This window comes from Ascaphus truei, chromosome 18 (assembly GCF_040206685.1).
Source record: "Ascaphus truei isolate aAscTru1 chromosome 18, aAscTru1.hap1, whole genome shotgun sequence".
NCBI lineage: Eukaryota > Metazoa > Chordata > Amphibia > Anura > Ascaphidae > Ascaphus > Ascaphus truei.
This window is the reverse complement of record NC_134500.1, coordinates 458,203-484,242: the sequence shown is the minus strand read 5'-3', so window position 1 is coordinate 484,242 and position 26,040 is coordinate 458,203.

Here is a 26,040-nt window from a genome sequence, read left to right as displayed (position 1 = left end):
ACAACATTACAATCTATCCTCCTAAATGGCGAGGCTGGAAAAGTTTATACGATAGTTACAACAAAACACTAACCTGGAACCAGGATTGTTATTTTTTAAAGGATTACAATTTTACAGGTTACAACTTTTTAATGAAAACAAAATACACTCTCAGTTCTCAGCTTCAATGGAAAACAACCAAATGCTGCAGATATCTCTCTAGTTTTACCATAGTAAGATATATATTAACTGCTGAATGATAAGCATTAAATATTCATTTTGAACTATAAACAGAGAATTGCTTGGAACTGATCCAGCTGCTCAGATACTTCTGAAAGATGACTAATTAACAACTTTATATGAGACACGGTTAAAGAGGGAACGGATTATATGAATAATGAAACCCGTACAGACAATGCATCTCAACTGTAATTGCATTAAAACATTTTAATTATTATGTACAATAGATGTATGCGCCTACGTCAAGTGTAATTCTCCAAGACTATTGTATTATATTCAGCTGAATGTAAACATGAGTTTTAATCCTTAAAGTTATATAAATAAACCACCCTGCCAACACGCACTACTTGTGATCCTATTAAACACTTCAAACGTCTTCTCAATTGTTTTCCAAAGATGAGATTTCTACAATAGGAAAAATCCAATGATTGGCAAGGTACCCATTATTACAAACGTGTTTTTCATGATTATCATTGTGAAATGCTCCAGTAGCTTTCCATTTTGGACAAATATTGACAGACATTTTGAACTCCTCTTAACCCTTTCCCTGCTAGAGGGGCCTGCACTCCCATTCACGTCACTCAGCACTACACGATCAGCACTATCTCAGTTTCATGAAGTGCAAATAACCTTGAATATTAAGGACAATTATTTGACATTTGGTTAGTACAAGGTAATGTAAATTAGTTATTTTTGTTCCCATTCTCCTTAGTGCTAGAGGGGACAGTGATATCGGGATAGCTTCAGATTAGCAGTGACAGGTTTAGCTAGGTCGGCATCTTTCATTCAATAAAAAGTGAATGATAGGAAAAATATATTGGCACAAGAAAATCTAAACTCTACATGGGCAGAGGTCATTCTTTATAATCTAGAGATCTGGAGAACAGCATTCCCTAACTAGCTGCAGTCTCTCTGTTTGTATATTTTGAGTCTAATATTCTTCTTTTCAAATAAATCTCCCCATCACATTTCTGATCCATACATAATCCAATGAAATTTCCATTGACCCAGAAACATAAAAACGTACTGTAGCATTTGACAGCAGATAGGAAAATTGGCAGAGCCAAATTGTTCTTATCTGCTGTACAACCTCAGACCCCATTTGATCGTTGGCAGTCCTTTGTATTTAGGATTTACCCACATGTCCATCCCTAGAACGGTTGAACCCCCTTACTGTATTAGCCTCTGCCACCTCTGTTGGGAGCTATTCCACAAATCCACCACTGTCTCCACACAGTAGCATTTCCTGACATTTATCCGAAACCTCCCGCTCTCCAGCTTGAGATCGTAACTCTTGTTCAAACCATAACAGTGTTACAAATGTTTTTCTATTATTCAGGGAGCTAACACGGATTTTAATCCAAAGTAAAGCCCCTTTTATCAAGCGAGGAAAACCCTCCAAAAATACTAATATTGGTGCACTCTTTGACATTAATGTAACCATCATAAGATAAAAATATCAAAGAGTAAACAAATATTAGGACTTTTCCGTTTTTTCTACCTTGTCACAAAGTGCTGACAGATACATACAGTACATGATTCTTCCCAAACCTTGTAGACTGTTGAACACTTTAGAGCAAATCAGAGGATACGAGAGTTAAGAAATACAAAAAAATAGGTGGAGCAAAGCTACCCTTATTCGGTGCATGGAAGGATTGTACGCTGCTAATGTTAAACAGTGATCTCTCTCTGATCAAACTGCATGTTCCAGAAAATGCACAGTCATTCAGATTGTTCTCATCTTGCTTAACACCGGTTAACTCATCCCGGAAAAACGTCAGGTAATCAATTAACTAACGACAAGGTTGATAGATATACATAACACAGCCAAACTCCGAATAGGGTGGAGTGCATAACCCATAAAAAAATTATTTCGACAGAGGAGCGGTTTATTTTACAAGGACCATAAATTTCATGGACTCAGTCAAGGTTGCTGCTGCGATCTGCATATTTGTAACTCAATGGACATAACACCAACATGGGTTAGGGAGATTATAAAGTGAATAATCATGCATGTCTGAAGCCATGTCTCAAATGTTATGTTTACCAACTACAGCTTCTTACAGAGGCAATAATATGCAAAAATCATAGAGCAGAGGTGGGCCACCTATTTTTCAATGTAGCCACAGTGGTGTGGCGAATGAGAAGTGAAAATCGCCACACCTTGTAAAAATTGAGAAATTAGGTCGCTCAATCGAACATTTAAAACAACACACACTATTCATCTGCTTCTCTCACCTCAGCACTATCACCTGCTGCTTCCCTCACCTCAGCACCATCACCTGCTGCTGCTTCCCTCACCTCAGCACTATCACCTGCTGCTTCCCTCAGAAGTGTATGTACAGAGCTCCTAGGCATTGTGGAATCAGGTTGTATTCTTCTTTTCATTTGTGTTATTTTGGAGTGAAACTGTGGGGGATTGTGTGTTTTGTAGAGGTTTAAAGGTTGTTTTTGGGGTTTAAAAACCGGTTTGGTTTTTCACCCAGGGACTGCAGTGGTTTTTCAACCCAGCACAAGCTGCACTTTGGCTGGCTGGAAACTGCAGCTTTCAACCCCTCTCCCCTCCCACACCCCTGGTTGTTTTACTTCTATTTTCACTTTATTTCTTAAGCCTGATTCCTCTTTTCTCACCTGCAATTAAGAGCTCTGTGTCTTTTATTTAAAGACTTATAAATTGTGTGGCTTATTACAACAGAGAGAGAGTAATAAGGGGAAAGAGAGAAGAACTACAGCAGGTTTTAAAAGCTGTCTTTTTTTCCCCTCCCTTTGCAGAAAGGTTAATTGGTTCTTAAAAGGACAGTTCCTCTTTGCACCTTTTCTCTCTAAACACTACCTCCTCCCCTGACTAAAAGGCTTAATATTATCATGCCTAAGGGTGGTAGGAGTAGTGTGGCAATGAGGACCTCACCCGGATACAGGACACCAAAAACTGTGGCCCCTAGGAGCAACACTCTTAGTCAGAGCCCTAGGCCTGGTCCTTCCAGTGCCCTGGCCACGCCTCCCCCAGCGCCTGTTAGCAGCGTGGCCCCTGCGGCCCCAGTTCAAACATGGGCGCAGATAACAGCTGCAGGCGTCGACCCCAGCAACAAAAATGCTGGGGCCATGCCCGGTGTGAGCAGGAAGCTTGGGGTGAGATGCCCAATGTCACCTGGCCTTAACATGGAGATCTATGTAAGGGCCGTGGCAGACGTTGTGGGTCCCTCTGCTGTGGTGGCGGCCAGCAAGATGTATGGGAGGGGCATTTTCTTCCTCCGTACGCTGGCTGCCACCCACACCCTGGTGCAGAAAGGCATCAATGTAGGGGGGATCTACATCCCTATAGAACCCATGGAGGGGTTAGGCACAAAGGTCATCCTTTCAAATGTACCCCCCTTCATCCCAGACAGACTCTTGCGGCCGCACCTGCAAACCCTGGGAGACATTAAGTCTCCTATAACAAAATTGCCTATGGGCTGCAGGGATAGGGCGCTGAGGCATGTGCTCTCATTTAGGCGGCAGGTACAACTGCTGCTGCCAGGGAGCAATGAATCTGTGGAGGGTTCGTTTAGGGTGCCCTACGAGGGCATAGAATACACTGTGTTTTATGGCACGGAGGGGGTTAGATGTTATCTGTGCAGAGAGCTGGGGCACACTCGTAGGAGTTGCCTCAGAGGGAACAGAGGACCCATCCCAACTCCTGCACCCGCCCCTCCCTCTGCCAAGACACCCGGTACCGCTGTGCCCACCACAGCGGGGCCCTCAGGGGCCCAGGTCCCTCCTGAGACCGCAGGAGATGTCGCTGTCCCATCCGGAACAGTGACTTCTGCACCTCTTCCTGGAGAGCGGAAGGAAGGAGAGGGGGTCGCCCTGGAGCGGCCAGCCTCTGTTAGCGCTGGCTCCCCCCAGGAGGAAATGCCCTGTGCCGCTGCACCCACCGCAGCGGAGCCCTCGGGGGCCCAGGCCCCCGCTGGGACCACAGGAGATGTCGCTGCCCCATCTCGGACAGTGACGTCTACACCTCTCCCCCAAAGAAGGAGAGAGAGGGAAAAGCCCTTGAAGGCCCAGGCCCCCTCTGGAACCGCAGAAGATGTCACTGCCCCATCTCAAACAGTGACATCTGAACCTCTCCCCAAAGAACAGAGGGAGAAGGAAAAGAGCTCGAGGGCACAGGTCCCCCCTGGGACCACAGAAGATGTCACTGTCGCAACTCAAACAGTGACATCTGAACCTCTCCTCTCAAAAAAGAGGGGGAAGAAAAAAGTCACCCCAAAACAGTCACCCTCTGTCGCTGTCCCCCCCCAAGAACCCCCTAACCCCATTGTAAGCACCATACAGGGTGAAGGGGAGCGGGAGGAAACTCCTGCTATGGAGACAGCGGCACCCTCTCCTGGGAAATCAATCCCCAGGAAGAGCAAATTTAAAACCAATAAGAGGGTGATTGAGGAGGTTGAGAGTGAACCATATTATGTTTACCCTCTGAAGTCACGGAAGCGGAAAGAAAAATCAGTTCCGCACAAGGTGGTCCTGTCCGACCCACTGGTTGGGATTAACCAGTGTAAGCCGGATCCCACAAATGTACAGCCCACCCCCCTCGAATTTCTGGAGGGAATGCAGATGGAGGTACCCGATGCCTCTGGGGACGTTGGGGAACCTCCCAGCGCCCCTCTCGGTTGGAGAGCATCCCCTGGAGAATTGTGCTTCGGTAAATTTGACATGCCGAGTGCACCTATCTTCAGAGCCAACCAAGATCCCCCTTCGGCTGTACCGCCTTCGGGTGACGCACATAGGGATAAAAAGCCCCGGTTTGCGTCACCAGAGGAAGGAGATGGGATAGGGCTGACCCCCGTGGATGAGGGTTTGGAGGGTGTTGTGGTGAGCACTTCCGATTACATCTGGGAGTTGTCTGACCTGAACCCTCTTGGTGCAGAGTTTTGGGCAGGCACTTTGTTGGGAGTGAACGCTGGGAAAGACCCTCCCTATGAAGCCCTTGCTAAGGAGTGCCCCCCCATGGTTGGTGAGAGCCCTCCCGCGGATGGTGGGTGCCCTCCTGCGGATGGTGGGGGCCCTCCCGCGGATGGTGGGGTCCCTCCCGCGGATGGTGAGGGCCCTCCCGCGGACGGTGGGGGCCCTCCTGCGGATGGTGAGGGCCCTCCCGCGGTTGGTGAGTGCCCTCCCGTGGGTGATGCGAACACCCGTGGCATGTGTGCTTCTGTGGCCCCCGAGGACTCTCGGGAGACCACTGCCTCTGCCATGCCGCCACCAGCTGCCCATGAACAGCCTGACTCGGGGATGGAGGTGGAGAGCACAGTGGACCCCCTCGTGGAAACACCGAGGAGGGGATCCAATCTAGGGCTGAGAGAGGCCCCCGCAGAGAAGGACGGGTGTCTTGAATTCTCCAGCCAAGAGGAGCCTGGGGAGTTGGGGCTCAGAGGGGAGTCCTCTGGCACCATGGAGTCGGTGGACTCCTCGATCCCCATTATCCCTGCCCGGGAGCTGGATAGTTTCCTGGATGATACCCTCTGTAGACATGGACATACAAAGGTGCAGTTGGCCCTTGAGAGGTGGAAGGATGCTTCGGTCATTCTCCAATCTCTCAGAGTATACATCAAGGCTAACCACAAGGCCAAACTTTCCGGGACTATCGAACATACTCGGGTCCTAAAGTTTAACAAAGTGTTGCGAGAGCACGTAAAGGCTTCTCGGGGTATAGTACCCTGAGCGCCTATGGGAAGCAAGACTCTTGATTACCAATGGCTTTGAGCATCGGTACGCTAAACGTTAATGGATGTAAGGACGGGTTTCGAAGGTTCCAGGTACTCTCCTTTTTACAAAAGGGAAAGTATTCTGTGAGTTTCCTGCAGGAAACCCATACCACTCCAGAGGCTGAAGCCAGCTGGCATCTGGAGTGGCGAGGCAAGGTCTTTTTCAGCCACCTCACTTCGACATCTTGTGGGGTGGTGACCCTGTTCTCTGAATCCTTTCAACCTGAGCTGCTGCTTGCCAAAGCTGTTGTTCCAGGTCGCCTTTTGCATATCAGGGTCCGACACGAGGACTACACGTTTAATTTCCTGAACGTGTATGCTCCTGCCAACGGACCCCTGAGAAGGCAGTTCTTCGTCAGAATGTCTGAATACCTGGAGACAGTCGACGCAGACGAATACGTGGTGCTCGGGGGTGATTTTAACTGTACCCTCGAGGCTCGGAAAGACCGGAATGGTCCGGAGCCACACCCGTGTTCTGCGTCGGCCTTGCGGGAGGTCATCACCCGCTACTCCTTGGTAGACGTCTGGCGAGAACAACATCCTGAGGCATCCACTGAGTTCACCCATGTTAGGGTGTTTAGGGGTGAACGGATGTCCTGGTCCCGGATCGACAGGCTGTATATTTCCAGCCACAGCCTGTCGCGAGCCCAGTCCAGTGCCATTAGGCTGGCGCCGTTTTCAGACCACAATTGTGCGTCCGTGACGGTGACGCTGCTACCTGCAGCACCCTCGGCCGCATATTGGCACTTCAACAATACGTTGTTGGAGGACAAGGGGTTTGAGACGACGGTCCGAGACTTTTGGATGGCCTGGAGAGGTTGCAGGTCAGACTTTGCCACGTTAGAGCAGTGGTGGGACGTGGGCAAGGTTCATCTGCGCCTCGTGTGTCAGGAGTACACAAAAGGTGCCAGCAGGCGGCGCGATGCTGAGATCGAGGCCCTCAGGGAGGAGGTGCTCGATCTCGAGAAGCGGCTGTCTGTGGCAGGAGACCAATACCTGCAGAGTATGTACGTAGAGAGGAAGTGCACTCTCCGGGACTTGGAAGATCGGAGAGCTCGGGGGGCGTATGTGCGATCCCGTATCAACTTCCTTCGAGAGATGGATCGCGGGTCGCGCCTCTTCTACGCGCTGGAGAAAAAGAGGGGAAACCGTAGACATATCACATGCCTGTTGGCAGAGGACGGTACCCCTCTGACTGACCCGGAGAGCATCCGAGACAGAACCCGGAGATTCTATGTAGATCTTTTCTCTCCGGAGTCCATCCAGCCAGATAAATGCAGGGTCTTATTAGAGGGGCTTCCCACGGTCAGTGAGGATGGAAGGGAGCCGCTTGAGTTACCTTTGACTCTGGCCGAGCTCTCTGAAGCCCTAAGTCTCATGTCCCACGGAAAAGCGCCGGGGCTAGACGGGCTGACTGTGGAGTTCTTCCAGTTTTTCTGGGAGATGCTGGGACCTGATTTCACCGAGGTCCTAGCCGAAGCCCTGGAGATCGGTGAGATGCCACTTTCGTGTCGGCGGGCAATACTGTCTTTGCTGCCGAAGAAGGGGGATCTCCGTCAGATCTCTAATTGGCGACCGGTCTCACTGCTCAGCACGGACTATAAGATCGTAGCCAAAGCGCTTTCGCTGAGGCTCAAGTCCGTGCTGGCAGAGGTGATTCACCCCGACCAGTCCTATACTGTCCCAGGCCGGAGCATTCATGACAACATTTTTCTGGTCCGGGACCTGATGCACTACGCGCAGAGGACTGGTCTGTCACTCGCCTTCCTGTCCCTAGATCAGGAGAAGGCATTTGACAGAGTGGATCACCGTTACCTTATGGAGACCCTGCGGGCGTTTGGCTTCGGCCCACAATTTGTGGGCTTTCTCCAGATGCTGTACGCCTCTGCAGAGTGTCTGGTGAAGATCAACTGGTCCCTGACGGCACCTTTTGTGTTTGGTCGGGGAGTACGTCAAGGGTGCCCCCTGTCTGGGCAACTGTACGCGCTGGCCATTGAGCCCTTCCTCTGCCTACTGAGGAGGAGGCTCACCGGGCTGGTGCTGCGGGAGCCCGACATGCGAGTAGTCCTGTCGGCTTATGCCGATGACGTGCTCCTCGTGGCCCAGGACCTAGATGATCTAGAGCGGGCACAAGCGTGCCAAGAGGTCTACACCGCAGCCTCTTCTGCTCGGATCAACTGGTCCAAGTGCTCCGGCATGTTGGTGGGTCCCTTACAGGTGGACTCTTTGCCCCCCACGTTTCGGAATGTCTCGTGGGAGAGCGATACTCTCAAGTATCTGGGAGTCTACCTGTCTGCTGCGGAGGACCCGGCCCCAGAAAACTTCAGTGATCTTGAAGAACGGGTCATTGCTCGTCTGGGGTCATGGGTGTATCTGTCGAGAATGCTTTCCCTTAGGGGAAGGACCCTGGTGATCAACCAGCTGGTGGCCAGTCAGCTTTGGCACCGGCTGATAGCCATGGGTCCAACCCCCGAATTTATCAACAAGATCCAGAGGAGGTTGATGGATTTCCTCTGGATGGGGAAGCATTGGGTCTCTGCGGGAGTTGCGTGTCTCCCTTTGGAGGAGGGTGGACAGGGAGTGGTGTGTGTCCGCTCCCAGTTACACACTTTCCGCCTCCAGTACCTGCAGAGATACCTATTCGCAGATCCGTCTCCGCAGTGGTGCCAGCTGGCAACCAGTTTCTTTCGCCAGCTGCGCAATATGAGGTATGACCGGCAATTGTTTATCATCAGGCCTGAGGGTTTAGGTAGAGACCTCTCGGTGCTGCCGGCATACTACCGGGACTTACTGAAGGCCTGGAAATTGGTCTCCGCGACCAGGAAGAAACAGGCGGTGGGGGTTGATATCCTCGCCGAGCCCCTGCTGTATAATCCGGCAGTGGGGGCTCGGATGTTGGATTCACCCTCTATTTGCCGCCGACTAATCCTGGCGCAGGTGACCAGAGTCGGAGATCTCCTGGACTATGAGCGGCGAGACTGGGTAGGAGCAGAGGAGCTCGCGCCCCGTATGGGTCTGCTTACTGCCCGCGTCCCTCGTCGTTTGATCCAGGAGATTAAAGATGCTATCCACCCCGACTCACGCACCTTCATCGAGGGGGTTTTGCAGACCGGAGAGCCTTGTCACCCTATCAACTTCAGCTCTCCGAATCTTTGCGTAGAACCCAAACCAAGGCAACCCCCTCGAGTTCCTATCTCCCCAAACCTCAGCAGGTTGGGGGATATGTCCCCGGCATGTTTTCGCGGCATGCCGAGGAAAGTCCTGTATTCTCTGGTGCTCCATATAGTGCACTACCTCGCCCTTGTCACCCGCCCAGATACCATCTGGAGGCGGGTATTTTTTGGGAACGAGGACGAGAGACCCCGGTGGAGAGAGCTCTATTCAGCTTTGGTTCCCCGTCGCGCCGGGGATTTGAGTTGGAGGGTCCTCCACGGTGCACTGAGCACAGGAGAGTATTTGGCACACTTCACGGACTCCCCCGCCGCCTGTCCCTTCTGTGGCGAGCGGGAGTCCGTATTCCACATTTATCTGAGCTGCGCCAGACTGCAGCCCCTCTTATCCACTTTGAGGAGCCTTCTTCTGCAGTTCTGGCTGGGTTTTTCCCCTCATCATTTTATTTTTGGGTGCCCAGTGTCCCGAGACAATAAGCCTAGGGATCTCCTAGTTAACCTGCTCCTGGCAGTGGCTAAGGTAGCCATTTACAAGACCAGGAAGCAGCGTTTGGAGAAGGGGGTCCCAACGAACATCGTGGCAGTGTTCCGGGCGCTGGTGCACTCCCGTATTCGGGCAGAGTTCACGTACGCCGAGTCCGCTGGGACGGTTTCGGAGTTTACCTCCCAGTGGGCGTTAGGCGGGGTGCTCTGCTCGGTATCCCCCATCAGGGGTTCTTCTGAGTTAACCCTTCTTTTTTAAGTGCATTTTTTACAGTGCACTTGCTGATTCCCTTATATATTTGTTTGACTGGTTTTTCTTTGTTCTACTTGGCAACAAGTAGAATTGCTGTTTAACTGAATTGGCCGGCTTCGCCGGCCAATCAGTATTGAACCAGATCAAAATAGGCTGCTTCCCTCACCTCAGCACTATCACCTGCTGCTTCCCTCAGAAGTGTATGTACAGAGCTCCTAGGCATTGTGGAATCAGGTTGTATTCTTCTTTTCATTTGTGTTATTTTGGAGTGAAACTGTGGGGGATTGTGTGTTTTGTAGAGGTTTAAAGGTTGTTTTTGGGGTTTAAAAACCGGTTTGGTTTTTCACCCAGGGACTGCAGTGGTTTTTCAACCCAGCACAAGCTGCACTTTGGCTGGCTGGAAACTGCAGCTTTCAACCCCTCTCCCCTCCCACACCCCTGGTTGTTTTACTTCTATTTTCACTTTATTTCTTAAGCCTGATTCCTCTTTTCTCACCTGCAATTAAGAGCTCTGTGTCTTTTATTTAAAGACTTATAAATTGTGTGGCTTATTACAACAGAGAGAGAGTAATAAGGGGAAAGAGAGAAGAACTACAGCAGGTTTTAAAAGCTGTCTTTTTTTCCCCTCCCTTTGCAGAAAGGTTAATTGGTTCTTAAAAGGACAGTTCCTCTTTGCACCTTTTCTCTCTAAACACTACCTCCTCCCCTGACTAAAAGGCTTAATATTATCATGCCTAAGGGTGGTAGGAGTAGTGTGGCAATGAGGACCTCACCCGGATACAGGACACCAAAAACTGTGGCCCCTAGGAGCAACACTCTTAGTCAGAGCCCTAGGCCTGGTCCTTCCAGTGCCCTGGCCACGCCTCCCCCAGCGCCTGTTAGCAGCGTGGCCCCTGCGGCCCCAGTTCAAACATGGGCGCAGATAACAGCTGCAGGCGTCGACCCCAGCAACAAAAATGCTGGGGCCATGCCCGGTGTGAGCAGGAAGCTTGGGGTGAGATGCCCAATGTCACCTGGCCTTAACATGGAGATCTATGTAAGGGCCGTGGCAGACGTTGTGGGTCCCTCTGCTGTGGTGGCGGCCAGCAAGATGTATGGGAGGGGCATTTTCTTCCTCCGTACGCTGGCTGCCACCCACACCCTGGTGCAGAAAGGCATCAATGTAGGGGGGATCTACATCCCTATAGAACCCATGGAGGGGTTAGGCACAAAGGTCATCCTTTCAAATGTACCCCCCTTCATCCCAGACAGACTCTTGCGGCCGCACCTGCAAACCCTGGGAGACATTAAGTCTCCTATAACAAAATTGCCTATGGGCTGCAGGGATAGGGCGCTGAGGCATGTGCTCTCATTTAGGTGGCAGGTACAACTGCTGCTGCCGGGGAGCACAGAATCTGTGGAGGGTTCCTTTAGGGTGCCCTACGAGGGCATTCAATATACTTTTTTCTATGGCACGGAGGGGTTAAGGTGTTATCTGTGCAAGGAGCTGGGGCACACTCGTAGGAGTTGCCCCAAAGGGAACAGGAATCCCACCTCAGCTCCTGCACCCGCCCCTCCCTCTGCCAAGACACCCGGTACCGCTGTGCCTACCATAGAGGGGCCCTCGAGAGCCCAGGTCCCCCCTGGGACCGTAGGAGATGTCGCTGCCCCATCTCGGGCGGCGACATCTGCACCTCTCCCTAAAGATCAGAGAGAGAATGTAAAAGCCACCCCACAACAGTCACCCTCTCTTGTCGCTGTCCCTCCCCAAGAACAGCTTACCCCCATTGTAAGCACCGTACAGGGTGCGGGGGAGCAGGAGGAAGCTCCTGCTGGGGAGGCAGCGGCACCCTGTCCTGGGGAATCAATCCCCAGGAAGAGCAAATTTAAAAATAAAAACAAGAGGGCGTTTGAGGAGGTCGAGAAGGGTGAAACGGATTACGTTCACCCGCGGATGTCTTCAAAAGGGAACGCAACATCGTTTCTGCACGAGGTGGCTCCATCCGGCCCACTGGTTGAGATTAATCAGTGTGAGCCGGATCCCATAAATGAACAGCCCCCCCCCTCGAAGATCTGGAGGGAATGCAAGAGGAGGTACCCGACGTCTCTGGGGTGGAAGGCCAAAGTGCTCAACAGCATGAGGCCTTACTCCTAGAGATAGACGTTGGGGAGCCTCCCAACACCCCTCTGGGTTGGAGAGCATCCCCCGGAGACTTGTGTTTCGGTGAATTTACCCCACCGGACACAAAAAAGATACCTGTCTTTGGGGACCCGGGTGTCGACCGGGATCCCCTTCTGGTTGTACCACCTTCGGGTGATGCACATCTTGATAAAAGGCCCCGGTTTGCGTCACCAGAGGAAGGAGATGGGTTAGGGCTGACCCCCGTGGGTGGGGGTTTGGAGGGTGTTTTGGTGAGCACTTCTGATTACATCTGGGAGTTGTCTGATCTGAACCCTCTTAGTGCGGAGTTTTGGGCAGGCACTTCATTGGGAGTGAATGCTGGGATAGACCCTCCCTTTCAGGTCCTTGCTAGTGAGTGCCCTCCCACGGTTGGTGAGGGCCCTCCTGCTGATGGTGAGGGCCCTCCCGCGGATGGTGTGAGCCCTCCCGCGGATGGTGGGGGCCCTCCCGCGGATGGTGGGGGCCCTCCCGCGGATGGTGAGTGCCCTCCCGCAGGTGATGCGAACACCCGTGGCATGCCATTCATCTGTATGGCGCTTGAGGAAACTAGTAGGGCATTGTGTGCTTCTGTGGCCCCCGAGGACTCTTGGGAGACCACTGCCTCTGCCATGTCGCCACCAGCTGCCCCTGAACATCCTGACTCGGGGATGGAGGTGGAGCACAGTGGACCCCCTCGTGGAAACACTGAGGAGGGGATCCAATCTAGGGCTGAGAGAGGCCCCCGCAGAGAAGGACGGGGGTCTTGAATTCTCCAGCCAAGAGGAGCCTGGGGAGTTGGGGCTCAGAGGGGAGTCCTCTGGCACCATGGAGTCGGTGGACTCCTCGATCCCCGTCATCCCTGCCCGGGAGCTAGATAGTTTCCTGGATGATACCCTCTGTAGACACGGACATACGAAGGTGCAGTTGGCCCTTGAGAGGTGGAAGGATGCTTCGGTCATTCTCCACTCTCTCAGAGTATATATCAAGGCTAACCACAAGGCCAAACTTTCCGGGACTATCGAACATGTTCGGGTCCTAAAGTTTAACAAAGTGTTGCGAGAGCACGTAAAGGCTTCTCGGGGTATAGTACCCTGAGCGCCTATGGGAAGCAAGACTCTTGATTACCAATGGCTTTGAGCATCGGTACGCTAAACGTAAATGGATGTAAGGACGGGTTTCGCAGGTTCCAGGTACTCTCCTTTTTACAAAAGGGAAAGTATTCTGTGAGTTTCCTGCAGGGAACCCATACCACTCCAGAGGCTGAAGCCAGCTGGCATCTGGAGTGGCGAGGCAAGGTCTTTTTCAGCCACCTCACTTCGACATCTAGTGAGGTGGTGACCCTGTTCTCCGAATCCTTTCAACCTGAGCTGCTGTTTGCCAAAACTGTTGTTCCAGGTCGCCTGTTGCATCTCAGGGTCCGGCACGAGGACTACACGTTTAATTTCTTGAACGTGTATGCTCCTGCCACCGGACCCCTGAGAAGGCAGTTCTTCGTCAGATTGTCCGAATACCTGGAGACAGTCGACGCGGACGAACACGTGGTGCTCGGGGGTGATTTTAACTGCACCCTCGAGGCTCTGAGGGACCGGAATGGTCCGGAGCCACACCCGAGTTCTGCGTCGGCCTTGTGGGAGGTCATCACCCGCTACTCCTTGGTAGACGTCTGGCGAGAACAACATCCCGGGGTATCCACTGAGTTCACCTATGTTAGAGTGTTTAGAGGTGGACGGATATCCTGGTCCCGGATCGATACGCTGTACATATCCAGCCACAGCCTGTCGCGAGCTCAGTCCAGTACCATTAGGCTAGCGCCGTTTTCGGACCAAAATTGTGGCCGCCTATTGGCTTTTCAACAATACATTGTTGGAGGACAAGGGGTTTGCGACATCGGTCCGAGACTTTTGGATGGCCTGGAGAGGTTGCAGGTCAGACTTTGCCTCGTTAGAGCAGTGGTGGGACGTGAGCAAGGTTCATCTGCGCCTCGTTTGTCAAGAGCACACTAAAGGTGCCAGCAGGCGGCGCGATGCTGAGATCGAGACCCTTACGGAAGAGGTGCTCGATCTCGAGAGGCAGCTGTCTGTGGCAGGAGACCAATTCCTGCAGTGTGCGTACGTGGAGAGGAAGTGCGCTCTCCGGGACTTGGAAGACCGGAGAGCTCGGGGGCATATGTGCGATCCCGCATCCACTTCCTCGGGAAGAGGGTCGCGGGTCGCGCCTCTTCTACGCGCTGGAGAAAAAGAGGGGAAACCGTAAACATATCACCTGCTTGCTAGCAGTGGACGGTACCCCTCTGACTGACCCGGAGAGCATCCGGGACAGAACCCGGAGGTTTTACGTAGATCTTTTCTCTCCGGAGTCCATCCAGCCAGATGCATGCAGGGTCTTATGGGAGGGGCTTCCCACGGTCAACGAGGGTGGAAGAGAGCAGCTTGAGTTACCTTTGACTCTGGCCGAGCTCTCTGAAGCTCTTAATCTCATGTCCCACGGAAAAGCGCCGGGGCTAGACGGGCTGACTGTGGAGTTCTTCCGGTTTTTTTGGGAGATGCTGGGACCTGATTTCACCGAGGTCCTGGCCGAAGCACTGGAGACTGGTGGGATGCCCCTTTTATGTCGGCGGGCAATACTGTCTCTGCTGCCGAAGAAGGGGGATCTCCGCCAGATCTCTAACTGGCGACCGGTCTCACTGCTCAGCACGGATTATAAGATCGTAGCCAAAGCGCTCTCGCTGAGGCTCAAGTCCGTGCTGGCAGAGGTGATTCACCCCGACCAGTCCTATACTGTCCCGGGCCGGAGCATTCATGACAATCTTTTCTGGTCCGGGACCTGCTACACCACGCGCAGAGGACTGGTCTGTCACTCGCCCTCCTGTCCCTAGATCAGGAGAAGGCGTTTGACAGGGTGGATCACCGTTACCTCATGCAGACCCTGCGGGAGTTTGGCTTTGGCCCACAATTTGTGGGCTTTCTCCGGATGCTGTACGCCTCTGCAGAGTGTCTGGTAAAAATGAATTGGTCCCTGACGGCACCTTTTGTGTTTGGTTGGGGAGTACGTCAGGGGTGTCCCCTGTCTGGGCAACTATACGCGCTGGCCATCGAGCCCTTCCTCTGCCTACTGAGGAGGAGGCTCACTGGGCTGGTGCTGCGGGAGACCAGCATGCGGGTAGTCCTGTCGGCTTACGCCGATGACGTGCTCCTCGTGGCCCAGGACCTAGATGATCTGGAGCGGGCACAAGCGTGCCAAGAGTTCTACACCACTGCCTCTTCTGCTCGGATCAACTGGTCCAAGTGCTCCGGCATTTTGGTGGGTCCCTTACAGGTGGACTCTTTGCCCCCCACGTTTCGTAATATCTCGTGGGGGAGCGATACTCTCAAATATCTGTGAGTCTACCTGTCTGCTGCGGAGGACCCAGCCCCAGAAAACTTCAGTGAACTTGAAGAACGAGTCATTGCTCATCTGGGGTCATGGGTGTATCTGTCGAGAATGCTTTCCCTTAGGGGAAGAACCCTGGTGATCAACCAGCTGGTGGCCAGTCAGCTTAGGCCCCGGCTGATAGTCATGGGTACGCCCCCCGAATTTATCAACAAGATCCAGAGGAGATTGATGGATTTTCTCTGGATGGGGAAGCATTGGGTCTCTGCGGGGGTTGCGTGCCTTCCTTTGGAGGAGGGTGGACAGGGAGTGGTGTGTGTCCGCTCCCAGTTACACACTTTCCGCCTCCAATACCTGCAGAGATACCTATTCGCAGATCCGTCTCCGCAGTGGTGCCAGCTGGCGACCAGTTTCTTTCGCCAGCTGCGCAGTATGAGGTATGACCGGCAACTGTTTATCATCAGGCCCGAGGGTTTAGGTAGAAACCTCTCAGAGCTGCCGGCATACTACCGGGACTTATTAAAGGCCTGGAAACTGGTCTCCGCGACCAGGAAGGAACAGGCGGCGGGGGTTGATATCCTCGCCAAGCCCCTGCTGTATAATCCAGCAGTGGGGGCTCGGATGTTGGATTCACCCTCCATTTGCCGCCGGCTAATCCTGGCGCAAGTGACCAGAGTCGGGGATCTCCTGGACTATGAGCGGCGAGACTGGGTAAGTGCAGAGGTGCTTGTGCCCCGTATGGGTATGCATACTGCCCGTGTCCCTCGTCATTTGATCCGGGAGATTAAAGATGCAATCCACCCCGACTCACGCACCTTCATCGAGGGGGTTTTGCAGACCGGAGAGCATTGTCAACCAATCAACTTCAGCTCTCCGGATCTTTGCGTAGAACCCAAACCACGGCAACCCCCTTGGGCTCCTATCTCCCCCAGCCTCAGCAGGTTGGGGGATATGTCCCCGGCATGTTTTCGCGGCATGCCGAGGAAAGTCCTGTGTTCTCTGGTGCTCCATATAGTGCACTACCTCGCCCTTGTCACCCGTCCAGATACCATCTGGAGGCGGGTATTTCTTGGGAACGAGGGCGAGAGACCCCGGTGGAGAGAGCTCTATTCAGCTTTGGTTCCCCGTCCCGCCGGGGATTTGAGTTGGAGGGTCCTCCACGGTGCACTGAGCACAGGAGAGTACTTGGCACACTTCACGGACTCCCCCGCCGCCTGTCCCTTCTGTGGCGAGCGGGAGTCCGTATTCCACATTTATCTGAGCTGCGCCAGACTGCAGCCCCTCTTATCCACCTTCAGGGGCCTTCTTCTGCAGTTCTGGCTGGGTTTTTCCCCTCATCTTTTTATTTTTGGGTGCCCAGTGTCCCGAGACAATAAGCCTAGGGATCTCCTAGTCAACCTGCTCCTGGCAGTGGCTAAGGTAGCCATTTGCAAGACCAGGAGGCAGTGTTTGGAGAGGGGGGTCCCAACGAACATCGTGGCAGTGTTCCGGACGCTGTTGCACTCCCGTATTCGGGCAGAGTTCACGTACGCCGAGTCCGCTGGGACGGTTTCGGAGTTTGCCTCCCAGTGGGCGTTAGGCGGGGTGCTCTGCTCGGTATCCCCCATCATGGGGTCTTCTGAGTTAACCCTTCTTTTTTAAGTGCATTTTTTACAGTGCACTTGTTGGTTCCCTTATATATTTGTTTGACTGGTTTTTCTTTGTTCTACTTGGCAACAAGTAGAATTGCTGTTTAACTGAATTGGCCGGCTTTGCCGGCCAATCAGTATTAAACCAGATCAAAATAGGATGGTTCACTTTGTTGACTCATTCAGAAAGCGGAAACCAGCACACGCCGTCAGGAAAAAGTTTATTTTACTGTGGGAGCTGGCAAACTCCAATTCGCCACTTGTGGCAATTGGTGACAGGGTTTCCCATCTCGGGTTAGAGACTCTAACTTCACACCATCAAATACAGTATTCACAACTCTCTTCTATCATAAAGGCAGGTCGTTTTTATTTCAAAGCATTTAAAAGTCATTTTTATTTGCCAAACACATTAAAAACTGGAAAGCAGACAAAACAATTGCACAACCTTTTGAAGCAGGGCGCCCAGTTCGTCGGGAGCACCATCAAACACGGTAAAATCTCTCTAATAATGGGACCCCTGCTTTTTATCTTGTTTATTAATGACCTTGAGATTGGGATCGAGAGCAAAGTCTCCATCTTTGCTGATGATACTAAATTGTGTAAGGTAATAGAATCAGAGCAGGATGTAATTTCTCTCCAGAAGGACTTGGAGAGACTGGAAACGTGGGCAGGTAAATGGCAGATGAGGTTTAATACAGATAAATGTAAGGTTATGCATTTGGGAAGCTAGAATAAACAAGCGACTTACAAATTAAATGGTGATATATTGGGGGAATCCTTGATGGAGAAGGATTTAAGAGTGCTTGTAGACTGCAGGCTTAGCAATATTGCCCAAAGTCATGCAATAGCTGCAAAGGCAAACAAGATCTTATCTTGCATCAAACAGGCAATGGATGGAAGGGAAGTAAACATAATTATGCCCCTTTATAAAGCATTAGTAAGATCACACCTTGAATATAGAGTACAATTTTGGGCACCACTCCTAAGAAAAGAGAGAAAGTGCAAAGAAGAGCCACCAAATTAATATAGGGGAAGGATAATCTGATTTATGAGGAGAGACTAGTTAAATAGATTTGATTACTTTAGGAAAGAGGCGTCTAAGGGGGGGTCATATACGATACCCAGCTAGCACGTGACTTGCATACAGGACAAGGTTAAAACTTGGCGCTCGTAAGCGCTCCCACTTTTCAGCTCCGGAAAAGGTCCATCAAATGGACAATATCTCCTCTACAGGATCAAGGATTTATATACAGCTCAAAAGCTGCCCCACTCTTCACTTCGCAAAGGCCCCTCAAATGAGTTATATCTCTCCTCAAGCCGTCCCAATATACCACCGCCACGAGCAGCAAACAAGTGAGCACGTGACATATATGCAACCAGGGTTAATACACACGGCTACTCTAGCCAACCCCCCCTTTCTCCTGCGCAACAAACCATTGCGTTAATATTAACCCCCTACTCAATTGCAAATCACATCTATCCTCTGCCACCACCTGGGGATATGCAAATAAGATAAGATGTCAAACTAATATTTGCCAGGGACTCAGGTCTCTGTTTATTATAAAAAAAACTATGCTCTTTGACACACCAAAATCAGTTATAGCTAAAATGTGTCTGAATCGTAATTATTCTCCCCAGAGCGGGCAATCAGTTCATTCAGAGCTCAAAGCATTACAGTACTTATTAACTGTTTTAATATATATAAAAATACAGTGTTTAGATTACAAAAATACATACAATTACAATATAAGGCATAACAGCTTCTTAAAATAAACGTGGAAAACAAACAGAAAATCCTATACGTTACCAAACGCTATGGATTTTCCCCAGAGAGGCCACCGGCTCAGAACAGGAGGACTCACGTGCTTTTCTCCAAGCATGCCCTTGGTGAGATATGATTTTTAAAATCTTTTTACCTGACTTAAAATCATCCTTTCCTCATGGCACCGGCATAAGCCCACTCCTTGTAGAGAGGCTGTGACGCTCCTCTCCCCAGACCATGTCTATAGAATTTGATTAAAACGACTGACACCTTGTGTGGGCTATTCAGGCTGGACACCCTATCCAGGCTGGACACCCTATCCAGGCTGAACCCCCTATCCAGGCTGGACCCCCTATTCAGGCTGAACCCCCTATCCAGGCTGGACACCCTATCCAGGCTGAACCCCCTATCCAGGCTGGACCCCCTATTCAGGCTGAACCCCCTATCCAGGCTGGACCCCCTATCCAGGCTGAACCCCCTATCCAGGCTGAACCCCCTATCCAGGCTGGAACCCCTATCCAGGCTGGACCCCCTATGAAGTTCAGAGCAGCCCAAAGAAACAGTCCTGACCCGTTTCAAACCCAGCATTTTGTATTTTGCTAAAACAAGTGTTGCTCGTTAACCCCTCAAGCACCAAATGGATTACCTACCTCATGATATTATAATGACAGGGGGGATATGATAACTATATACAAATATATTCAGGGACAATACAATGAGCTTGCAGAAGAACTATTCATCCCACGGGCAATACAAACGGCACAGGGTCATCCCTTTAAATTGGAGGAAAGGAGATTTCACCAACAAAGGAAGTGGTTCTTTACAGTAAGGGCAGTTACTATATGGAATTCACTACACAGGGAGACTGTGATGGCAGTATGAGGTTTTGCATAATGCGCCCTGGGTTTTCAGAGTCCGCTCCAGGATTTTGCTCTAGCTCGCCCTCTGTGGCAGGATTCTCCATTGCTGCTCCTGGCAACTTCCTTTAAAAGGACAGCCCTGTAAGCAGGAAGTTGGCGAGCAAAGTTTTCCGTTTATGCGGTGTACAAGCAACGCCCTTTTTCCCGTTACCAGACCCGGCTACATACCATGACCATCCCTGTCTTCTGCTTGTCTCGACCTCTGTATCGGCACGACTATGCAACTCTGCCGCCAGCCCTGACCTTCGGTCTATGTCTGACTACTCTTTCAAGACTGTCCCTCGGCTCAGGTCGGTGCTTTCACACTCCTACCTCAGCCCAGCGGGTCGCTTCCTGTTTGAGACGAGCATCGTTACAGGCAGATACAATGGCTATCTTCAAAAAAAGGTTGGACATCTTTTTAGAAAGGAAAGGTATACAGGGATATACCAAATAAGTATACATGGGAAGGCTGTTGATCCAGGGAGTAATCTGATTGCCAATTCTTGGAGTCAGGAAGGAATTTATTGTTCCCCTTATGAGATATCATTGGATAATGTGTCACTGGAGGGTTTTGTGTTTGCCTTCCTCTGGATCATTATACTGCATCTACTATATATTTCTGAAAGTGTCCTATGTGTCCGTGTCTGTATGTGTCTCCCTGTGTCCCTAGCGGCAATCTCATTGGACCTTGGGCCGCCCGCCCCCGCACACCTCTCATTGGCCTGAGGCGGAGTCACGGGCCAACACACACACCACACACACACACACACCCACACACCCACACACACCCCCCCTCCCCGATGCTCCACTCACCCCCCCTCCCCGATGCTCCACTCACCTGCCCCCCCCCGATGCTCCACTCACCTCCCCCCTCCGATTCTCCACTCACCTCCCCCCGATGCTCCACTCACCTCCTCCCCGATGCTCCACTCACCTCCTCCCCCGATGCTCCACTCACCTCCCCCCCGATGCTCCACTCACCTCCCCCCCATGCTCCACCCACCTCCCCCCGATGCTCCACTCACCTCCCCCCTCCCCAATGCTCCACTCACCTCCCCCCGATGCTCCATTCACCTCCCCCCCGATGCTCCACTCACCTCCCCCCGATGCTCCACTCACCTCCCCCCCGATGCTCCACTCACCTCCCCCCCAATGCTCCACTCACCTCCCCCCCGATGCTCCACTCACCTCCCCCCAGATGCTCCACTCACCTCCCCCCCGATGCTCCACTCACCTCCCCCCCGATGCTCCACTCACCCCCCTGATGCTCCACTCAACCCCCCTGATGCTCCACTCACCTCCCCCCCCAATGCTCCACTCACCTCCCCCCCCCCGATGCTCCACTCACCTCCCCCCCGATGCTCCACTCACCTCCCCCCCGATGCTCCACTCACCTCCCCCCCCTGATGCTCCACTCACCTCCCCCCCCCTGATGCTCCACTCACCTCCCCCCCGATGCTCCACTCACCTCCCCCCCGATGCTCCACTCACCTCCCCCCCGATGCTCCACTCACCTCCCCCCCGATGCTCCACTCACCCCCCTGATGCTCCACTCAACCCCCCTGATGCTCCACTCACCTCCCCCCCCGATGCTCCACTCACCTCCCCCCCCGATGCTCCACTCACCTCCCCCCCGATGCTCCACTCACCTCCCCCCCGATGCTCCACTCACCTCCCCCCCCTGATGCTCCACTCACCTCCCCCCCGATGCTCCACTCACCTCCCCCCCTGATGCTCCACTCACCTCCCCCCCGATGCTCCACTCACCTCCCCGGCGGGGGGACAGGCAGCTGACACGTGGCACCTAAGATGGCGGTGGCCGGAAGGACCCCCTTCCTCCCTCGCGGAGTAACTAAGATGGCGGCGGCCGGAACGAGAGGTGACGTGTGTGTGTGTGTCTCACTGTGTGTGTTTGTGTGTGTGTGACACTGTGTGTGTGTGTGCTCCACTCACCTCCCCCCGATGCTCCACTCACCTCCCCCCCGATGCTCCACTCACCTCCACCCCCGATGCTCCACTCACCTCCCCCCCGATGCTCCACTCACCTCCCCCCCATGCTCCACCCACCTCCCCCCCGATGCTCCACTCACCACCCCCTCCTCAATGCTCCACTCACCTCCCCCCCGATGCTCCACTCACCTCCCCCACGATACTCCACTCACCTCCCCCCCGATGCTCCACTCACCTCCTCCCCGATGCTCCACTCACCTCCCCCCCGATGCTCCACTCACCTCCCCCCCCGATGCTCCACTCACCTCCCCCCCATTGCTGCACTCACCTCCCCCCCGATGCTCCACTCACCCCCCGATGCTCCACTCAACCCCCCTGATGCTCCACTCACCTCCCCCCCTGATGCTCCACTCACCTCCCCCCCGATGCTACACTCACCTCCCCCCCCCCGATGCTCCACTCACCTCCCCCCCCGATGCTCCACTCACCTCCCCCCCTGATGCTCCACTCACCTCCCCCCCGATGCTCCACTCACCTCCCCCCCTGATGCTCCACTCACCTCCCCCCCCGATGCTCCACTCACCTCCCCGGCGGGGGGACAGGCAGCTGACACGTGGCACCTAAGATGGCGGTGGCCGGAAGGACCCCCTTCCTCCCTCGCGGAGTAACTAAGATGGCGGCGGCCGGAACGAGAGGTGACGTGTGTGTGTGTGTCTCACTGTGTGTGTTTGTGTGTGAGTGTGTGACACTGTGTGTGTGTGTGCTCCACTCACCTCCCCCCCAATGCTCCACTCACCTCCCACCCGATGCTCCACTCACCTCCGCCCCTGATACTCCACTCACCTCCTCCCCCCGATTCTCCACTCACCTCCCCCCTGATGCTCCACTCACCTCCCCCCCGATGCTCCACTCACCTCCCCCCCGATGCTCCACTCACCCCCCCGATGCTCCACTCACCCCCCCAATGCTCCACTCAACCCCCCTGATGCTCCACTCACCTCCCCCCCCGATGCTCCACTCACCTCCCCCCCCGATGCTCCACTCACCTCCCCCCCCAATGCTCCACTCACCTCCCCCCCGATGCTCCACTCACCTCCCCCCCCGATGCTCCACTCACCTCCCCCCCGATGCTCCACTCACCTCCCCCCCTGATGCTCCACTCACCTCCCCCCCCGATGCTCCACTCACCTCCCCGGCGAGGGGACAGGCAGCTGACACGTGGCAACTAAGATGGCGGTGGCCGGAAGGACCCCCTTCCTCCCTCGCGGAGTAACTAAGATGGCGGCGGCTGGAACGAGAGGTGACGTGTGTGTGTGTCTCACTGTGTGTGTTTGTGTGTTTGTGTATGTGTGTGTGTATGAAACTGTGTGTGTGTGTCTCACTGTGTGTGTGTGCTCCACTCACCTCCCCCCCGATGCTCCACTCACCTCCCCCCCGATACTCCACTCACCTCCCCCCCGATGCTCCACTCACCCCCCCCCCCTGATGCTCCACTCACCTCCCCCCCCCCCGATCCTCCACTCACCTCCCCGGCGGGGGGACAGGTAGCTGACACGTGGCACCTAAGATGGCGGTGGCCAGAAGGACCCCCTTCCTCCCTCGCGGAGTAACTAAGATGGCGGCGGCCGGAACGAGAGGTGACGTGTGTGTGTCTCACTGTGTGTGTTTGTGTGTGTGTGTGTGCCACTGTGTGTGTGTGTGTGTGTGTGTGTGTGTGTGTGTGTGTGTGTGTGTGTGTGTGTGTGTGTGTGTGTGTGTGTGTGTGTGTGTGTGTGTGTGTGTGTGTGTGTGTGTGTGTGTGTGTGTGTGTGACACTGTGTGTGTGTGACACTGTGCGTGTGTGACACTGTGCGTGTGTGACACTGTGCGTGTGTGACACTGTGCGTGTGTCTGGCACTGTAGGGTTGGGACCGGAGCTACGGGGGGAAGGGGGTCAGGAGCGTAGAGAGAGGGGGGAGCCGAGAAACATACAAGGGGAGTGGAGAGGAGGGACCCGGAAATTTTAAGCAACCCACCCCCCTCCTGTCCACTGCCCCCCTCCTGTCCACTGCCCCCCCTCCTGTCCACTGTCCCCCCCTCCTGTCCACTGTCCCCCCCTCCTGTCCACTGTCCCCCCCTCCTGTCCACTGTCCCCCCCTCCTGTCCACTGTCCCCCCCCTCCTGTCCACTGTCACCCCCCTCCTGTCCACTGTCCCCCCCTCCTGTCCACTGTCCCCCCCTCCTGTCCACTGTCACCCCCCTCCTGTCCACTGTCCCCTCCCCCTCCTGTCCACTGTCCCCTCCCCCTCCTGTCCACTGTCCCCTCCCCCTCCAGTCCACAGTGACCCCCCCTCCTGTCCACAGTCACCCCCCCCTCCTGTCCACAGTCACCCCCCCTCCTGTCCCCTGTCACCCCCCCTCCAGTCCACTGTCACCCCCCTCCTGTCCACTGTCACCCCCCCTCCTGTCCACTGTCACCCCCCCTCCTGTCCACTGTCACCCCCCCTCCTGTCCACTGTCACCACCCCCTCCTGTCCACTGTCACCACCCCCTCCTGTCCACTGTCGTCCCGTCCCCCTCCTGTCCACTGTCGTCCCGTCCCCCTCCTGTCCACTGTCGTCCCGTCCCCCTCCTGTCCACTGTCGTCCCGTCCCCTCCTGTCCACTGTCGTCCCGTCCCCTCCTGTCCAGTGTCGTCCCCTCCCCTCCTGTCCAGTGTCGTCCCCTCCCCTCCTGTCCAGTGTCGTCCCCTCCTCTCCTGTCCAGTGTCGTCCCCTCCCCTCCTGTCCACTGTCCCGTCCCCCTCCTGTCCACTGTCGTCCCGTCCCCCTCCTGTCCACTGTCGTCCCGTCCCCTCCTGTCCACTGTACCCGTCCCCTCCTGTCCACTGCCCCCCCTCCTGTCCCCTGTCCCCCCATCCTGTCCACTGTCCCCTGTCCCCCCTCCTGTCCACTGTCCCCTGTCCCCCCCCTCCTGTCCACTGCCCGTCTCCCTCCTGTCCACTGTCCCATCCCCCTCCTGTCCACTGTCCCGTCCCCCTCCTGTTCACTGTCCCCTCCCCCACCTGTCCACTGTCCCATCCCCTCCACTGTCCCGTCCCCTCCTGTCCACTGTCCCCATCCCCTCCTGTCCACTGTCCCCGTCCCCTCCTGTCCACTGCCCCCTCCTGTCCCCCCCCTCCTGTGCACTGTCCCGTCCCCCTCCTGTGCACTGTCCCGTCCCCCTCTTGTCCACTGTCCCGTCCCACTCCTGTCCACTGTCCCCTCCCCCACCTGTCCACTGTCCCCTCCCCCACCTGTCCACTGTCCCCTCCCCCTCCTGTCCACTGTCCCGTCCCCTCCACTGTCCCGTCCCCTCCTGTCCCCTGTCCCCGTCCCCTCCTGTCCCCTGTCCCCGTCCCCTCCTGTCCCCTGTCCCCGTCCCCTCCTGTCCCCTGTCCCCGTCCCCTCCTGTCCCCTGTCCCCGTCCCCTCCTGTCCCCTGTCCCCTCCTGTCCACTGTCCCCGTCCCCTCCTGTCCACTGTCCCCTCCTGTCCACTGTCCCCTCCTGTCCACTGTCCCGTCCCCTCCTGTCCACTGCCTGTCCCCTCCTGTCCACTGTCCCATCCTGTCCCCGTCCCCTCCTGTCCACGTCCCCTCCTGTCCACTGTCCCCTCCTGTCCACTGTCTCCCCCCCTCCTGTCCACTGTCTCCCCCCCCTCCTGTCCACTGTCTCCCCCCCTCCTGTCCACTGTCTCCCCCCCTCCTGTCCACTGTCTCCCCCCCCTCCTGTCCACTGTCTCCCCCCCTCCTGACCACTGTCTCCCCCCCCTCCTGTCCACTGCCCCCCCACCCTCCTGTCCACTGTCCCCCCCTCCACTGTTCCCCCCCCTCCACTGTTCCCCCTCCTGTCCACTGTCCCCCCCCTCCCCTCCTCCTGTCCACTGTCCCCCCCCCATTTTCCCCCCCTCTCCACCCCCCCCCCTTTCCTAGCGGGAAATTTAACTCACGGGCAATGCCGGGTCTCTCAGCTAGTATAGGATAAAGCCGTCATCTAAATTTAGCATAGGTTGAACATGATGGACGTATGTCTTTTTGCAACCTCATCTACTATGTAACTATGTAACTATGTAATAACACTGGTCTTGCCTCTTCTGTTCCTCTATATAAATGGATTTAACCTATCAAACTGTCTTCCAATTGCCTCTCTTCTGCATGACGAAACAGTTGTGAATTCCATCTCAAGGAGGAAGATAGCAACTAAATGGAGGCAGTTTGTCTAAGTTCAAGACAATACCTTGCACTGTCTCTAACCAAGTAACATTTTCATTTCACTTTCTGAAACATATTTATCTTGTCAGTGCACAGAAATGTAACATCATCATGTAATTACATGAAACGTATACACCCGGTTGGAAACTAAATGCTGCCATTAAAGAGACTTACAAAGCATTACAGAATAGCGCA